At 34.8% G+C, this 15,545-nt stretch overlaps 1 long non-coding RNA gene across 2 annotated transcripts in view; it reads right to left on the reverse strand.

Annotated features, from left to right (window-relative positions):
• Positions 1-15,545, reverse strand: part of LOC150109544 (uncharacterized) — an 88,464-nt gene that overhangs the window by 32,559 nt on the left and 40,360 nt on the right. The window lies entirely within an intron of this gene.

Here is a 15,545-nt window from a genome sequence, read left to right on the forward strand (position 1 = left end):
TCTTTTTTTCCCTCATTTTCTTTGCTAAGTTAGTTTGGACCTTTTTCTTTTCCTCCCATTATCCATGTCAAAGCTACTCTTGGAATTTCTCCTCTGTCCATTCTCAGTACATGTGTCAATCTACATCTAAATCTTTTTATTTCATTGGTAATACGTTTCTTTTTGCTTTGTCTATTTATATAGCTTATCATTTGTTACATGTCATATTTTTAATTTAAAATACATGTCACATTTAAATTATTTTTAATATTTTATTCAAATACTATTATTGAAAATTATTAAATTTGTCATCCTACTTCTTGAATATCCATAGTATCAGTATCACTATTACTGAACATCAATATTTTAGTTTCATTATGATATTTGGATGATTTCCACATGTTATTTATCTTCCAAAAAGCAATATTTGCTTTTGTCAATTTCTGGATTTTATCTTTGTCAGTTTTTCCACTTTTCAGTTCCCAGGTATATAAAATTCTTAATTTCTTCTTAATTGAACAACAAATCTTAATATTTGTTCTTCAATTTAAGAGGAGCTTTTGTTTTATTTAAGTTCAACTTTCTTAGGTGACTTTTTTTTTATTATGAAACATCTCCATAGAGCAAGGAATTATGGAGATGTCATGTAATAATAATACTCACTCATCATTGGAGGTAATCTACACTACACAACCCACCATCTATACTACTTAATTTCTTCTTCTTCTTCTTCCTTTCCAGGCTTATAGGCCAAGTGGCTTGTTCTGGACTCAGCTCCTTTTTAAGGGTATTCCTCTGCATCGGGTATCTTTTGGGTGGTAATTTAGAATAAGTTTAGGTCTTCTGCTTCTATTCATTCTTGTATGTTTCTTTCCATTTTTCTCTATAGCAAATAACTTTTCATTTAGGGAGTTTGTAATTCCAAGTTTATTTCTGATTTTGCTGCTTTTCATTTTATCCATTATTGTGACTCCTTCAGTTTTATGCAAAAATTTCATTTCAAATGATTCAATTCTTCTTTCATCTGATTTTTTTTTATTGTCCATATCTCACTGCTGTAAAGTAAGGTAGGTTTAGCTATTGTATTGTAGATTCTTATTCATGCGTGTTTTTTGTACATGATTGGGTTTAAAAATTTTATTTATAATGCCTATTACTTTTAAAAAGTTTGTTGCTTCATTTTCATATGACATTGCACATCCTAAATATTTGAATGTATTTACTTGCTCTATTATTTTGTTATTTAATACTATTTTGCTTCTTATTGGATTAGTATCTTTGAAGACCATGGCTTTTGTTTTGTCTGTTGATATTTCCATGCCATATGTTTTTATCAGATTATTTAGACTGCATAATGATTTTTGTACTTCATCTTCATTGTTTCCAAGGATTATTTGGTCATCAGCAAAAAGTAGAGTAGCTAATCTATTGTTAAGGTTTATCTTTAATCCGCCTTCATTAGTTACCTTCCATTCTTTTATCTATGTATATATTAAATAAAACCAGTGAGTGAGTGAGAGAGAGAGAGGGCAATCCTGATGTACTCCTCTATTTATTGGTTTCCTGCTTGATGTTAAATTATTGTACTTCACAGATATTTTATTATCTTGATATATATTAAAAAAGCTCTAAAGAGTTGGTTTGGTATTTCACATATTCTTCCAGGGTTTCCCATAGTTTTTCTCTAATAATTTTATCAAATGCTTTGGTGTAATCTATAAAAGATATACTGTACGTGTTTCTATGTTCATTTCTCTGTGTTTTTTGATTAGTGATTTTAACATAAATGCAGAGTCTTGAAATGTAGCAATTCACAAAGGATTTGAAACAGGAAAAATTGTTCCACTTCACAGAAGTGGGACAGAGATATGACTGTAGCTGCAGATTATAGGCCAATCTGTGTGTGTGTGTGTGTTAAGGTGTTAGAGAGGCTGGTGAGGACTAGGATTCAAAATTAGGTTGATAATAGCAGTATTCTCTATGGTGCTCAGCATGGGTTTGTTAGGGGAGATCATGTTTCAGCAAGTTACTTATGTATTACAAAAGGCAATGAATTCACTGTATAAGGGAAATGCATATAATGTGGTTTACTTGGAATTTTTCAAAGGCCTGCCTTTTCTGAATCCCTTTTGTTCTTCTATTAATTTTGGGTCTACTATACTTTTAAGTTTACAACAGGTACCAAGTAAGTTGATGTCAAGATTGCTTATTGCTTTTGTCCAATCTTATTTCCACTTAATTTTATCATGCTTATACAATGCTTGTAAATCAGTGTTTAGATGATATTAAAGCTGTGTCATCTGCATAGTCAGTATTTTCAACTGTGATGTGAAATTCCATTTTATTCTTTCTTTATACAACCTTTTGTAAAAAGAGAGAATAAAATCACAATCCAGTCCATGACTACGTTAAATGGTCAAATATTACATAACCCTGTCACACTGTTCATTATCTGAAACTATTCTAATGATTGCTATGTAACAGAGCTTTTACTTTTTTTTTTTTCATTTCTTTCATGTTTCATTTATTATTTTCACATATCTGTAAGGAATATCATAGTTTCTAATAATTATTCATGTCTATTGATGATGTCAAAAGCTCTTGCAACAGGGCAAGTCCAAGGATTTGAAAGTGAAAAAAATTATTTCAATTCACAAAGGCATGGGGGGGGGGAATAAGACTGAGGCTACAAATTATAAGCTGCTTCTCAACTTTGTTCTCTTCTTCTTTAAAGTAAAAATGTGATCTACAGTACTTAGATGAACTTGCTTTAGTCTTAATATCTTTTTTGTTTCATTTTTAATTATATTTTTCAAAATTAAAAATAAAATTTCAGTGACTGACAGGAGGAAAATCCTCCTCCAATTTTTGCATTTAATAAGATTGGGTTTCTTTAGAATTATGGTTATCTCTGCTTCCTTCTTCCACAGTTTGGGTATTTTTTGCTCTTCAGCACTGTATTCAAGATTGCTTGCAATTTATCAGCAACAATTTCCGTAATTCTTTTAAGCATTTCTCTTACTATCCTACCACAATCATATCCTATTCAGTTGGCAGCAAGCTCTTTTTTTTACTCTCTTATTGTATTTTCTTTTTTTTATTCCTTTTCACTTCATGCAATCTTCCAGAAAAAGGGCATCTCTTCTGCCATACTGTTCTCACATAATATCTCTTAACATCTTTTGCTGACTGTTTAACTAACTTATCTCTAATTTTTCTAACAAATTTCTTTAATCTTTTGAGACTTAGTATTGTTAAATTTAAATGCTGTTTTAATTTTATGGTTTTGATCTGTGAGTTTTTAGGTCTTGTTTCATACCATTACTTGTTCTTCTTTCCTTTTTAGTATACCTAAATAGTCTTGCCAAACTGTTGGCACATGTATTTACCACGAGTCTTGAAATGTAGCAATTCACAAAGGATTTGAAACGGGAAAAATTGTTCCACTTCACAGAAGTGGGACAGAGATATGACTGTAGCTGCAGATTATAGGCCAATCTGTGTGTGTGTTAAGGTGTTAGAGAGGCTGGTGAGGACTAGGATTCAAAATTAGGTTGATAATAGCAGTATTCTCTATGGTGCTCAGCATGGGTTTGTTAGGGGAGATCATGTTTCAGCAAGTTACTTATGTATTACAAAAGGCAATGAATTCACTGTATAAGGGAAATGCATATAATGTGGTTTACTTGGAATTTTTCAAAGGCCTTTGATAGACTGCCACACATCAAGCTGAATTGAAATGGTTAGCATTGGCTGTTCAGATAAGTACCACTCTCCCTACACAACCTGCAGGTTGTGTAGGGAGAGTGGTATCCCAAAAGAGGAAAGTCACTAGTGTTGCACAGGTCTATTTTGGGAACGTTATTATTTAACTTTTATGTTAATGATATTGGAGATAGTTTTAACTGGAGACATGAAGCTGTGACCTTGTGGGAAGCTCTCAATAGACTATGTGAGTGGAGCTTGCAGTTTGATGTTGCAAGGTTAAAAATCTTGAAATTTAGTAGGCATGGTTTTGATACACAGTATACAATTAATGAGGTGGAAGAGATGAAATCTGGGAGTGCTGGTAGACAGAGACCTAAAGTTGAGGAGTCACACTGCTAAATGGCAATAGTTAGGATCTTAACATGCAGAAGCAAAGAGGTTATGGTTCCCCTCTATAAGGTGATCAGGCTGCATATGAACTACTCCGTGGAGATTTGGTTGCCCTTTTTTCAAGGGAATGAGGTTATATTAGAGAGAGAATCTAAAGAAGGTTCACTAAGTCAGTCAGGTTTATGGAATGTGGGATATTAACATTAACAACACCAAACTATTTTATAAAAAGATGTTTTATTAATTTGTTTATATTTTGCTGAATTTCAAATCAGTATCAGACAAAAGATCTAAAGTCCTATTTTGGTGTTCTCTTATGTTTTAAATGCTGATTTGAAATCCAGCGAAATATAAGCAAGTTAATAAAACATGGTTTTATGAAATAGTTTGTTTGGTGTTGTTAATAGCGTTAAAAATAAGTCATGAATAACTGTCAGCACCTAAGTTTATCTGTTAGACTCATGTCAGTTACATCTTCAGAAGCTAAATGAAAAACTGTGAGAGTTCACTACTTAGAACATAAAATGGTAAACTGAAGATACATTTCTCAGCCTTTAAAATCTGAATATTGATCTTTTTAATGGAAAATTTCAGTAAGTATTAATCTGGAAATGAAACAGTAAGGATAAATGTTATAAACAGATTACATAAAAAGTACAACTCCAGTAATGAAAATTCTGATGCAGTTGCAAGAAAAAAAATAATCACAAAAAGTCCCATAAAAATTAATATTTTATGGGGCTTTTTGCGATTATATATTTTAGGCATATATTATTTGGTATAGGAAAGTTAAGAGTTCTAAGAGTGGATGCTGTGATGGGGAGAATGAGAAGCCATCTCTGAAAGTTGTATAAAGATGTAGTGAAGAAGGGTGTGAGGAATAGAATTTTTATGTGGAGAGTTGTTGGTGAGTGGGATGCACTGTGAATGCAGGGAGCATAAAGAACAACTTTCCCCTGCTTGTATTCTATTTATGTCTCTGTTGCATAAGTCGAAATGGGCAGAAAGTAACTTTTATTAATCAAAAGTTTGAACTTAGATATCCAAAAATGAGTTACTCTAAATTAAAGATGCCAAAAAATTATATTCTGGGTTTCATCCTTTATACAAGTGTAAGCAAACAAGTTTGCACATGAAATAACTTCACAATGAGTCCTGGAATAACTTCACGACTGGAGACATGGCAGTTTGTGAAGTTATTTCACATGCAAACTTTGTTAGTTTACTCTTGTATAAAGGATGAAACCAAGAATATAATTTCTTGTCATCTGTAATTTATAGCAAAAACAAGTGGAACAACTTTCAACATCTATCTCTAATCCAGAGTATTTTAGTAATAAGGCATGACACCTTTTGCCTACTTGCATATGGAAATATGACTTCTGCATATCACTTGATATCACTGTTGAGTTCTGGCTCCCACCGATGACATCTAAATAAAGGTTGAAACCAGTCCAGGCCTACCTACTCACTGATGAAACCCCAATGAGGGTTGAAACCAGTGCGGGGTTGGCCTTGAGAGGCCCTGCTTGGGGGTAGGTTTTTGCCTGTCTCTGAGTGGGGCCACCGCTGAGATTATGGCTCTGCTTAGTGGTGGGGTGAGCCTGTCATTGAGTGGAACAATGCTGAGTTGGGCGATCTTTCGGAATCGTTTTATTTTTAGAGCCCACTTCACCTATACAAAAGTTGAAACCAGTCTGGGTAGTGAACCTTCCTATAATGCATAGTATTATACATGTCGGTATAATACTATGCATTATAGGACACGTGCTTTGCATTATGGAATACTACAGCAAGTGATGTGAAGTCATTATCTCTATATATGAGTTGCCCAGTCATGAAGTTATTCCACATGTAAACTTTGTTTGCTTAGACTTGGATAAAGGACTAAACCAAGAATATAATTTCTTGGCATCTTTAATTTATAATATAACCAAGTTGAAAAACTTTCAACGAGTTACTCTGTTTACAAATGCCAGGAATATCAGAAATAAGAGATAGGAATCTGCTGCACTGATCAAATTGAATGGCCTAAAAATCATTGCTATAAATGAAACTTGTGGGATGAGGATGATGCACTATTTTCTGTCTCCATCTGCTATCATCAAGCAGATGGAGATGCAGAAAATAGTGTTTGATGCTATGTAAAGCAGTGTTTTTAAAACTTTTCTGATGACACTTCATCACAAGGAATATATTTTATACCATAACTCAAATTTTGCTTTATAACATATATATAAAAATATAACAGAAGTTTAACATTATTCATGAATTTATTAATAATTAAATACAGAGAGAAAACAATGCCAAAGAGAGTGAGTAAAAATTAGCATTTTGTCCCCCCCCCTTTCACAATTCATGCCAGTTCTGTCACAGAGAGTTGTAGTGAGTGAGAGTTTGTAGATTGGTTCAAAAACTTATTTTTACCAAACGATTGCAATACCACATTTAATTAATTAAACCAAGAAAATGTTCTTTCTAATTTTCCAAGTTAAGAAACAGAAAAAAAAAGTATTATTAGTCCTTCCAATTAATCACTTATAGAGCATGTAAAAATTCATTTTTGATAATCATCATAAGCTGAAACTTTGAAAAACATTGAGGTAGAGGATAGATATTGTGAGATACAGTTACACCGCGAGTTAAGTAACAGGCGACTTACGTAAATTTGCAGTTACGTAATAAATCTACTAGTGCATATGAACACGTTTGCAGTTTTGACAGCCTTATTGCAGTACAGTAGTAGATGCCTCGTGCGGTTAGCTCAGTCACTTGTTATCACTGCTAGTTTCGTTGTTTTTTTACCCTTAAAATGGAATGCAAATGCAAAATTGAATATGCTGGTAATAAATAAATCTAAAAAACAAAGGTCTGCAATTACTTTAGAAGAAAAGTTCGAAATAATTTGTATGTATGAAGGCAGGAAAATTCTATTAACAATAGCTTGGGAAATAAATCAATCTATTTCAACAGTGAATACAATAGTGAAGGATAAAGTTTGCATTGTTGAAAGCACGAAAGGTGTGGTAGCATTGAAGGGCACAATTATTACCAAGAAGAAGCTGGGCCCAATATCAGAAATGGAGAAATTGTTGTCTCACTGGATCGATGATCTGACACAGAAATGAATACCGTTAAGTTTACTGATTATCCAGGAGAAAGCTATGTCCTTATATAAGGATTTAAAAGAGCAGGCCGGCATCACAGACACAGAGAGTACATTTAAAGCTAGTGCTGGATGGTCGAATGATTCAAGAAACGTACAAGTCTGCACAGCATCAAAATCACAGGTGAGAACATTGACCTTTAAGAACATTGACGCAAGTATGCTGCCCGTAATCTGGAAATCCAACACCAACACTTTTTGGAGACTGGTTCAATAACCATTTCATTCACCAGGTAAAGGAATATTGTGCCGAGAAAGGCATCTTGTTTAAAGTGCTTCTCCTCCTGGACAAAGTCCCCAGTCACCCAGAAGAGTTGGATGACTTTCATCCTGATGTAAAAGTTGTTTGCCTTCTTCCTAGAACTACCTCATTATTGTAACCTATGGATCAGTGTGTTATTGCGACCTTTAAAGTCTACTATCTGCAGTGAGGAGGAGGAGTTTTCCCAAGCAATCAAGGCCATTGATAGTGGTAAGGGCATTGCTCTATGTGATTTCTTCCAGAAATCACATAGAGTAATGGGTGGCTTGGGATGAAATCAAGCAGACAACAATGAATGCTATGTGGAAGAAACTCTGACCAGAAATAGTCCATAATTTTAAGCGTTTCATGGAAGGAGAGCAAACAATGACTGATATGGGTGCTGAGTTGAGACAAGAATTACAGCAGGTGACGGAGACGTGTGCAACTGGCAGAGCAATTAGAGCTGGAAGTGGATAACGGTGACATTAACGAGCTTCTTTTGAGTCATGAAGAGCTAATTACCGATGACCTTATTCAGTTGGAGGCATTCCGAAATTCTGAAGAAAATACTAGGCTGATTGAACCGCCAGGCATAAAGAAATTTACAACAAAGAGACTAGCTGAGGTTTTTAACTTGATAGACATGCCGTTAGCAAAATTAGAATCAATGGATCCAAACAGTGAACGGTACGAAAATGTTAGCCGCCGTATATATTCCGATATGTCTAGCTACAAGGTTGTGAGACGCAGTTCACAACAAAGTCAAGATGACAACTCAGACAATCCTGACTACCCTCAACCTTCAACATTGAAAGGGTTAAAACTTCCCACAGAACAGCATTCCTTAGACCAGCCAACTTAGCCATCACAAGACATTTTTTTATTTGAAAAGTGAATATTTCAGTTTTTTTTATATTCTTTTATATTATATATTTTTCATATTTACAGTATGTATATTATTCAAATACAATTGATAAATTTTTTTATAATTGAATTTTTTTTTAATCACCCCCAAAATAAAAAAATATTAAAAATGGAAAATATCTGATCAATGGCAAAAAAATTAATGTAAGACAGCGGTATTAGTAGCCATTGAACATTTTATTGTATGTATGTAATTTACAAATTCGAGTTATGTAAAGGTTTATGGAACGCATTACTTACGTAACTTTTGGTGTAACTGTATTTAGTAGAATGCTGCTGCTGTGGGGTTGGAAATGTGGGGATAGAATGATAAGGAAATGCATAGGCAACTTTCTTTATGTGATTGTTATTGATTATTTTAATTATGGAAAGATGAGTTGAAGTGAGGAAAATGAATGTCTTAAGTTTCTGAGGGGAAAATACCTCTGTCAGGTGGGCACATAGCAATCAAGAGTCTTAGATTTGATTATTGCATCAGCGAATGTTATTGTGAATAAAGTGTTAGATCCACAATCATCTTGTGAAAGTAACTATGAAGCATTCACTTAAGGGTAGTCAACCATATAAAGGCTTCTATAAGGCAAGAACATATGCGGAACCAGAAAACATGTGATTACGAAAGCTCCGAGAGACAACTTAGAACCACAGTATGCTTGAGGAATTAGGTGGCAAGGAGATCAATGTTGCTAGGGTACTAGTCAAGTAATTAACTATATGGATGATCCAATTAGGTAGGACAGGTTACATGCTGAAATACCGGAGAATACTATCTTTGGTCCAGGGTATCAGTTACTGAATGGGAAAGATAGCAGCAATGCATGAGAATCTTTGAAAAAGTCCTTAATTAAGGCAGTATCTGAATGTATCCCTAGATTTCAAAGAACAAGTAAGATGGTAGTGAAACAGATGCACACCTTGTTAAGCAAGCAGTCCATAAGAACAAGATGATACGGAAGGAATATCATGAGAATAAGAGTGAGAGTAGCTATGAAATATATAAAGTGTGGGCAAAAAAGTTACAAGTGTATTGTGGAGAGAGCTAAATTAGACCGCAGAAAGAAATTGGCTGCACAGGCTAAAGGCAATCAAAAAGAATTTTATCATTATGCTGCAAGTAAAGGAAAGAAAGAATAAATCTGGAAGAATAATTTTACTGAATACACATGGTATGCTTGTATCAGAAACTGATAAGATTGTTCGATGCTCAGGAAAGATACCACAGAAATGGAGAGAATGTATGATGGTTCTGTTGTATGAGGTTGGTGTAAAACCAATGTGTCTACCTACTGTCTATTAGCCGTGTAGTGGTGGTGGTGAAGATTTTAGAGAAGTTGATAAGAACTCACATACAGAAATGGATTGTGACATATGAGCTCTACTCAGCAATGAGCAGCCTGGATTTACTAAAGGGAGGTCATATTTTATAACATTGTTACAGCTGAGATGGATAAAGGAAAAGGATACACTATGATACTTCTGGCAACAGTCTTTCATGTGGTATTCCATCAGAATACCACATGAAAGACTGTTGCATTAACTAGAGAATATGGAATTTTAACATAAACTCTCTACTTGGATAAGTGGATGATTGAAGGCCAGGTATCAGAAAGCAGTATATGGTAGGTGTGAATCTGCCATATTTAGGGTGACCAGTAGGGATTAGTGCACCCTAGGGATTAGTCCTTTAACCATTGTTGTTCAATGTTCCTAATTAATGATATTAGGAAGGATCTGGCAGAGATGTTCAACTGCTTGCTGATGATGCATAGATAGGTAGGACAATCAGTGATGCTATTGATATCCAGCATTTACAGAATGATTTGAATAGGCTGGAAATGTGGGCAAATGATAATGGCTATCAGTTCAATGTTGTCCTGTCCTGTCAGATGTCTTCTCCCTCCAGGATATTGACTATCCTGTGTCTCCACCATGTCCTATTCTGCACCTATCTGCTGCATTCCTCATATGAGAGATAGGTCTAGTCTTCTATATTTTTCATCCACTCCAGTATTTGTCTTCCTTTCCTTCTTTTTCCCTCAACCAGTTCCTTTGAGAAGTGTTCTTTTCTCTTGAAATTATCATGATTTTTGACTTTTTAAAGTTGAAACTGAGGCCATACTGTTCGCTGCACTTGAGGGTTTAATCTATAAGAATCTTGAGGTCACATTTGTTTTCAGCTAGAAGAATTGTGTCATCTGCATATTTTAGGTTATTAATATTTCTTCCCCCTACAGCGATTCCTTTGAGGTTACTAATTTTATTAAATAATTCTTCTGTGTGTAGGTTAAAGAGACAAGACACAGCCTTGTCTCATACCGTCCTGAACTGGGAATTCTTTGGGGTCTCTCCATTTATTCTCAAAAATACAGTCTGTTTCCTTTAAAGATTAGTTGTTAGCTTAATGTCTTTTCCACCCATGCCTATTTTTGAAAGGATTTCAATTAACTGCTATGTTGAACATTTTAATTCAAATTTAATTCAAATGCCTTTTTGTAGTCTATGAAGCAAAGGTGCACATCTTTTTGTTTTTCTAGATATCTTTCTATGATGGTTCTGACGTTGAAAATACCGTCTCTTGTACCTACATTTTCCTTGAAGCCACTTTGTGTATCATTTATTTCTATGTTTATTTTTCTTTTATTTCTTTCAAGAATAATGTATAAGAGGACTTTTGATACTTGATGATGAGGCTAATTGTCCTGAACTCTTCACATCTTGTAGCTTTTGTTTTTTTTGGGAATTGGAATGAAAATTGGCAAATTGGCTTTCAGAACACATGCAATTTACAGACAAAAAAATACTGTTGATGGTGATGGCGGGCAGTACCATCGTGGCACTACTACTACCATCATGGCATTGATGGTAGTAGTAGTGTCGTAGTAGGAGAATTAAGTAGTAGTGGGAGGGCGAGATGTATTGAGTGAGGCAGAGTAGAGAGTGCCCTCTCGTGATGAGTCCTTGGACTCCCTGGAGGTGTCATGTAATAATAATAATAATAATAATAATAATAAATTGAGAGATTAATATCTTTGGGTAGAAATCCAGTCTCATATATCTCATAGCATAATCTTTTATCTAGAGCCCTCAATCATTCTGCCAAGATATTATCTATTCCTGCGGCTTTATGTGGTTTTAGTTTTCTTATGACGTTTTCAACTTCACAAAGTAAAATTGATGGTCCTTCTAAATCTATCTGTTCGAGAGTATTATTTCTTTGTTGCTCGTATAATTTCCTTGTGTATTCAATCCATCTTTCGATGATTTCTTTTTTATCCATTAGAATATGGTCTCCAATGCATGATTTACTGTATTTGTCCTGCTTGTCATTTTCTCTGATCTTTTCATGCATTTCTCTGCTTCTGTGCTTTCTATCAAGGTTTTCTATGTCTGTATATTTATTCCTAATCCATTCCTCTTTGGCTTTCCTGCATGCTTTTTTTATTTCTTTATTCATGTTTTTATATTCGAGTTTGTTTTTTAATTTTTTTCTTTGTTCCATCAACTTCAATATTTTTTCACTTATCCAAGGTTTATTCCTTTTCCTTTTTAATTGTGGGAGTGTATTTTTAGCTGCTTTGGTGATGCTATTTTGGAATGTTTGCCAATTCACGTTAATTTCACCAATTTTTCTTCTATTTTTTGTGTGAGTTGTGGTGTCAGACTTGTTAAGGGATTTTGTAAATTCTTTTATAAAGCAGTCTTGGTTGTTAAGTGAGTCTGAATTATAGGTTTCTCTTATGAATGGTTGGCTTGGTATCTTAAGTTTTATTTTGATTTTTTGCAATAACTGGGTGTGGTCTGATCCTATGTCTGCTCCAGGATATTTTTGTTTGTCTTATTGCATTTCGGAATCTTTTGCTTATTATATAGTCAATTTGGTTTCTATAGATGTCCCATGTATAGGGACATCTATAGAGGGATTTTCCATGTATATAGCTTTCTGGGAGGATGTTTAAATAATGTGTTGGCAATTATTAGGTTATTGGTTTCACAGAATTGATCAATCTTTCATTTCTAATTCCAAGCCCTTGATTTCCCATGTAAAATGAGATTTTTTCTGAACCCACTTTTGCATTTAGGTCGCCCATTATTATAATAATATCATCTGACTTAGCACTAGAGATTGTAGTTCAGACGTCTTCATAAAACTGTTACAACTCTTCGTCTGGAGGGGGGGGGGGGGTCTTGAGTTGGTGCATATGTTTGGATAATATACAAATTAAATGGTTGTGCAGCTATTTTGGGTGTTATGATTCTATCATTTATGGGCCAATATCAATGTAGAGATTTTGCGATTCTATTATTTAGGCCAAGTGCTACTCGGTTAAGGTGGAAATCACTGCCAGAGTAGATTATAGTAAGATTTTTATATATTTTTATAATTTTTATATATATCCACACAACCAGTCTGTTCTTCTCCTGACTGTATGGGTATACGAGTTCTTCCCAACTTTGAATCAATTATACATTCCCACTTAAACCTCTCTCTGTATCATGAACATATAAGTTAAATAATAATTGCCAGACAACCAACAACTTAATCAAAAATGATTAAGTTGTCTAATTTGCCAGCCTCATAGAGTGTCCTGACATTTCACGTTACTATTTTCAAGAGATTGCTCCTGGTTTTCAGACAAGGGATATCTGAGAATATCCTCCCCAGAGGGTTTAGGATATCATTTTCATACACTACCTTAGAATTACACTTGAATAATATACAAGTTAAATGGTTGTGAGCTAGTTTGAATGTTATGATTCGGTCATTTATGGGCCAATATCCATGTAGAAATTTTGTGATTCTATTACTTAGTACAAGCAAGTGCTACTTGGTTAAGGTGTAAATCACTGCCAGAGTAGATTACAGTATGATTTTTTTATTCTTATTAAGCCCATATCTGTCCACCTCACTTCACTGATATCTGCAATATCTGCCTCCATAACTAATTCCTGGATTAAGTCGTCTAATTTGCCAGTCTCATAGAGTGTCCTGATGTTCCATGTTACTATTTTCAAGAGATTGCTCCTGGTTTTTAGACAAGCATATCTGAGAATATCCTCCCTGGAGGTTTGGGATATCATCTTCATATTTCTTGTCTTACAATTCTTGGTTTCAAGCTCTTCTTCCCTATAAATATAAGAGCTTATGGTTGCAGGGGCTCAACCATATCTCTAACTTCATATTATGACATGGTGTGTTTCATGGATAAATATATGGTGAGGCTCCAATTTCTTCCATGATGGCTGGCAATAAGCCCCTTAGATGTCAGGAGCATGGCCTCGATGTGCCACACATCTTGCTGCCATACACTTTGTGCCATTGATCAGTCTATGTTGATTCTTCTGCCATCTTGCCATTCCAGACTTCGTGCACATAAAGGTTGACATTCCTTATTTACAGCATTCTATATTGCTGATACCCTCACTTAGTTTAGCCCACCAGACAAGGCAGTTTATTGGGGTGTGGCCGTTGGTGTGCACTACCAACTTCTTGGACAACAAGTGAGAGTCGAGTGTGTATGTGAGGACCAGAGCCCGACATCCTGATCCTGAGATCAGCAGCTAACATCGATACTAAGGTGCTACTTCTCCATACACCCCATAACACCAATGTTAATAAGTGTAAAATTACTTTGGAGTGATGAGATTTCCAGTGGTGTATTATATTGGTGAGATTATGCTTGGAGAAACTGATGAGGATAGATTTTGGGGTTATGATGGATAGAAATTTGAAGTTCAACAGTCACAGAGCAAAAATTGCAAGTACAACTCAGATGATAATTGCAATGTTGAAATGAACATTGACATGTAAAGATAAGGAAGTCATTTTGTTTCCTTACAAGGCCTTGATAAGACAAACCTGTGTACAGATTTAGTCTCCTGGGTTAGGAGGGAATAAAGAAGCTGCGGAAAGGGTACAAAGAAGAGTTACAGAGATTATATCAGGATTATGGAATGTAAATTATGAAGACAGATTGAGAGTATGTGGACTGTAAACTAATAAACAGAAGAAAGAGGAGTGATATGATAGAGGTCAATAATCTTCTAAATGAGTATTATAGGATATCATCTGATGACATTTTTTGTTATATAGAAGGTGGGGGAGACAACATGGGGGATTCATGGAAGTTAACTTTGTGTGCAGGTAAGAAAGAGATAAGAGCTAGATTTTACTCTGATATAACAATAAGTGAATGAAACAGTTTGCCTGTTGAAGTGGTGAGTGCATCTAGTGTGAATGAGTTTAAGAGAAGATATGACAGCTGGTGTGAGTGCATGGCCTCCCTCAATGAGTCCTTGACTCCCTGGAGGTCTCAGATAATAATAATAAGTAATCAGTTCCATGAACAGTATAAACTGCAAGTTATCAAGACTGACTTGATTGGCAAAAACAAACAAACAAAAAACTACAGTATGACCAAAATCTAACAATTGGTGAAGAAAAATCCTAGCAAGTTATTTTAGTACATCAGTAAAAGAATATTTATGGACAGATGATATTATGTGATGATAATGATAAGTAGGTAACCAATGCAGAGGATATAATTGAAGTATTCAGTGAGTAATCCAAAGCATTTCATCCTTGTAAGGTATGGTACAAAGCTTCGCTTCTCTTTACAAAGCTTCAGTCTCAACATCCCCTCTACTTCACAAAGGGTGTCAAGATCGAGGCTAGAATCCAGAACTGGGGTGATAGCAGGATTCTTTATGACAGATGATAGATCAGCAAGGATTTCATCATGTTTAAGAATGCACAGAATGATAGCTGTACTGGATATGAAAGATGCATGTACAGTAGTATATTTTGATTTTGCAAATGTTTTTGATAGATTTCCACATAACATATTGATGTTTAAATTGGCACCAATGCAGTTAGATAACAGATTATTTAGTGTACTGGATAGAAGACTGACTGTCTAATAGGTATCAGCAAGTTGTACTTGGGGAGCAATTCTCAGAAGAGGAAAGTCACTAGTGGTGTGCTACAGAGGTCTGATTTAGGGCAATCATTGTTTAACTTATATATTATTATTATTATTCGTGACACCTCCAAGGAGCCTGAAGACTCATCGCAGGAGGACACCTACTGTAAAACTCTCCATCACTACTACACAGAACCTCTACTACCAATCACCT

This window comes from Typopeltis vanoorti, chromosome 2, assembly GCF_054136105.1.
Source record: "Typopeltis vanoorti isolate ZY-2024b chromosome 2, IOZ_Tvanoo_1.0, whole genome shotgun sequence".
NCBI lineage: Eukaryota > Metazoa > Arthropoda > Arachnida > Uropygi > Thelyphonidae > Typopeltis > Typopeltis vanoorti.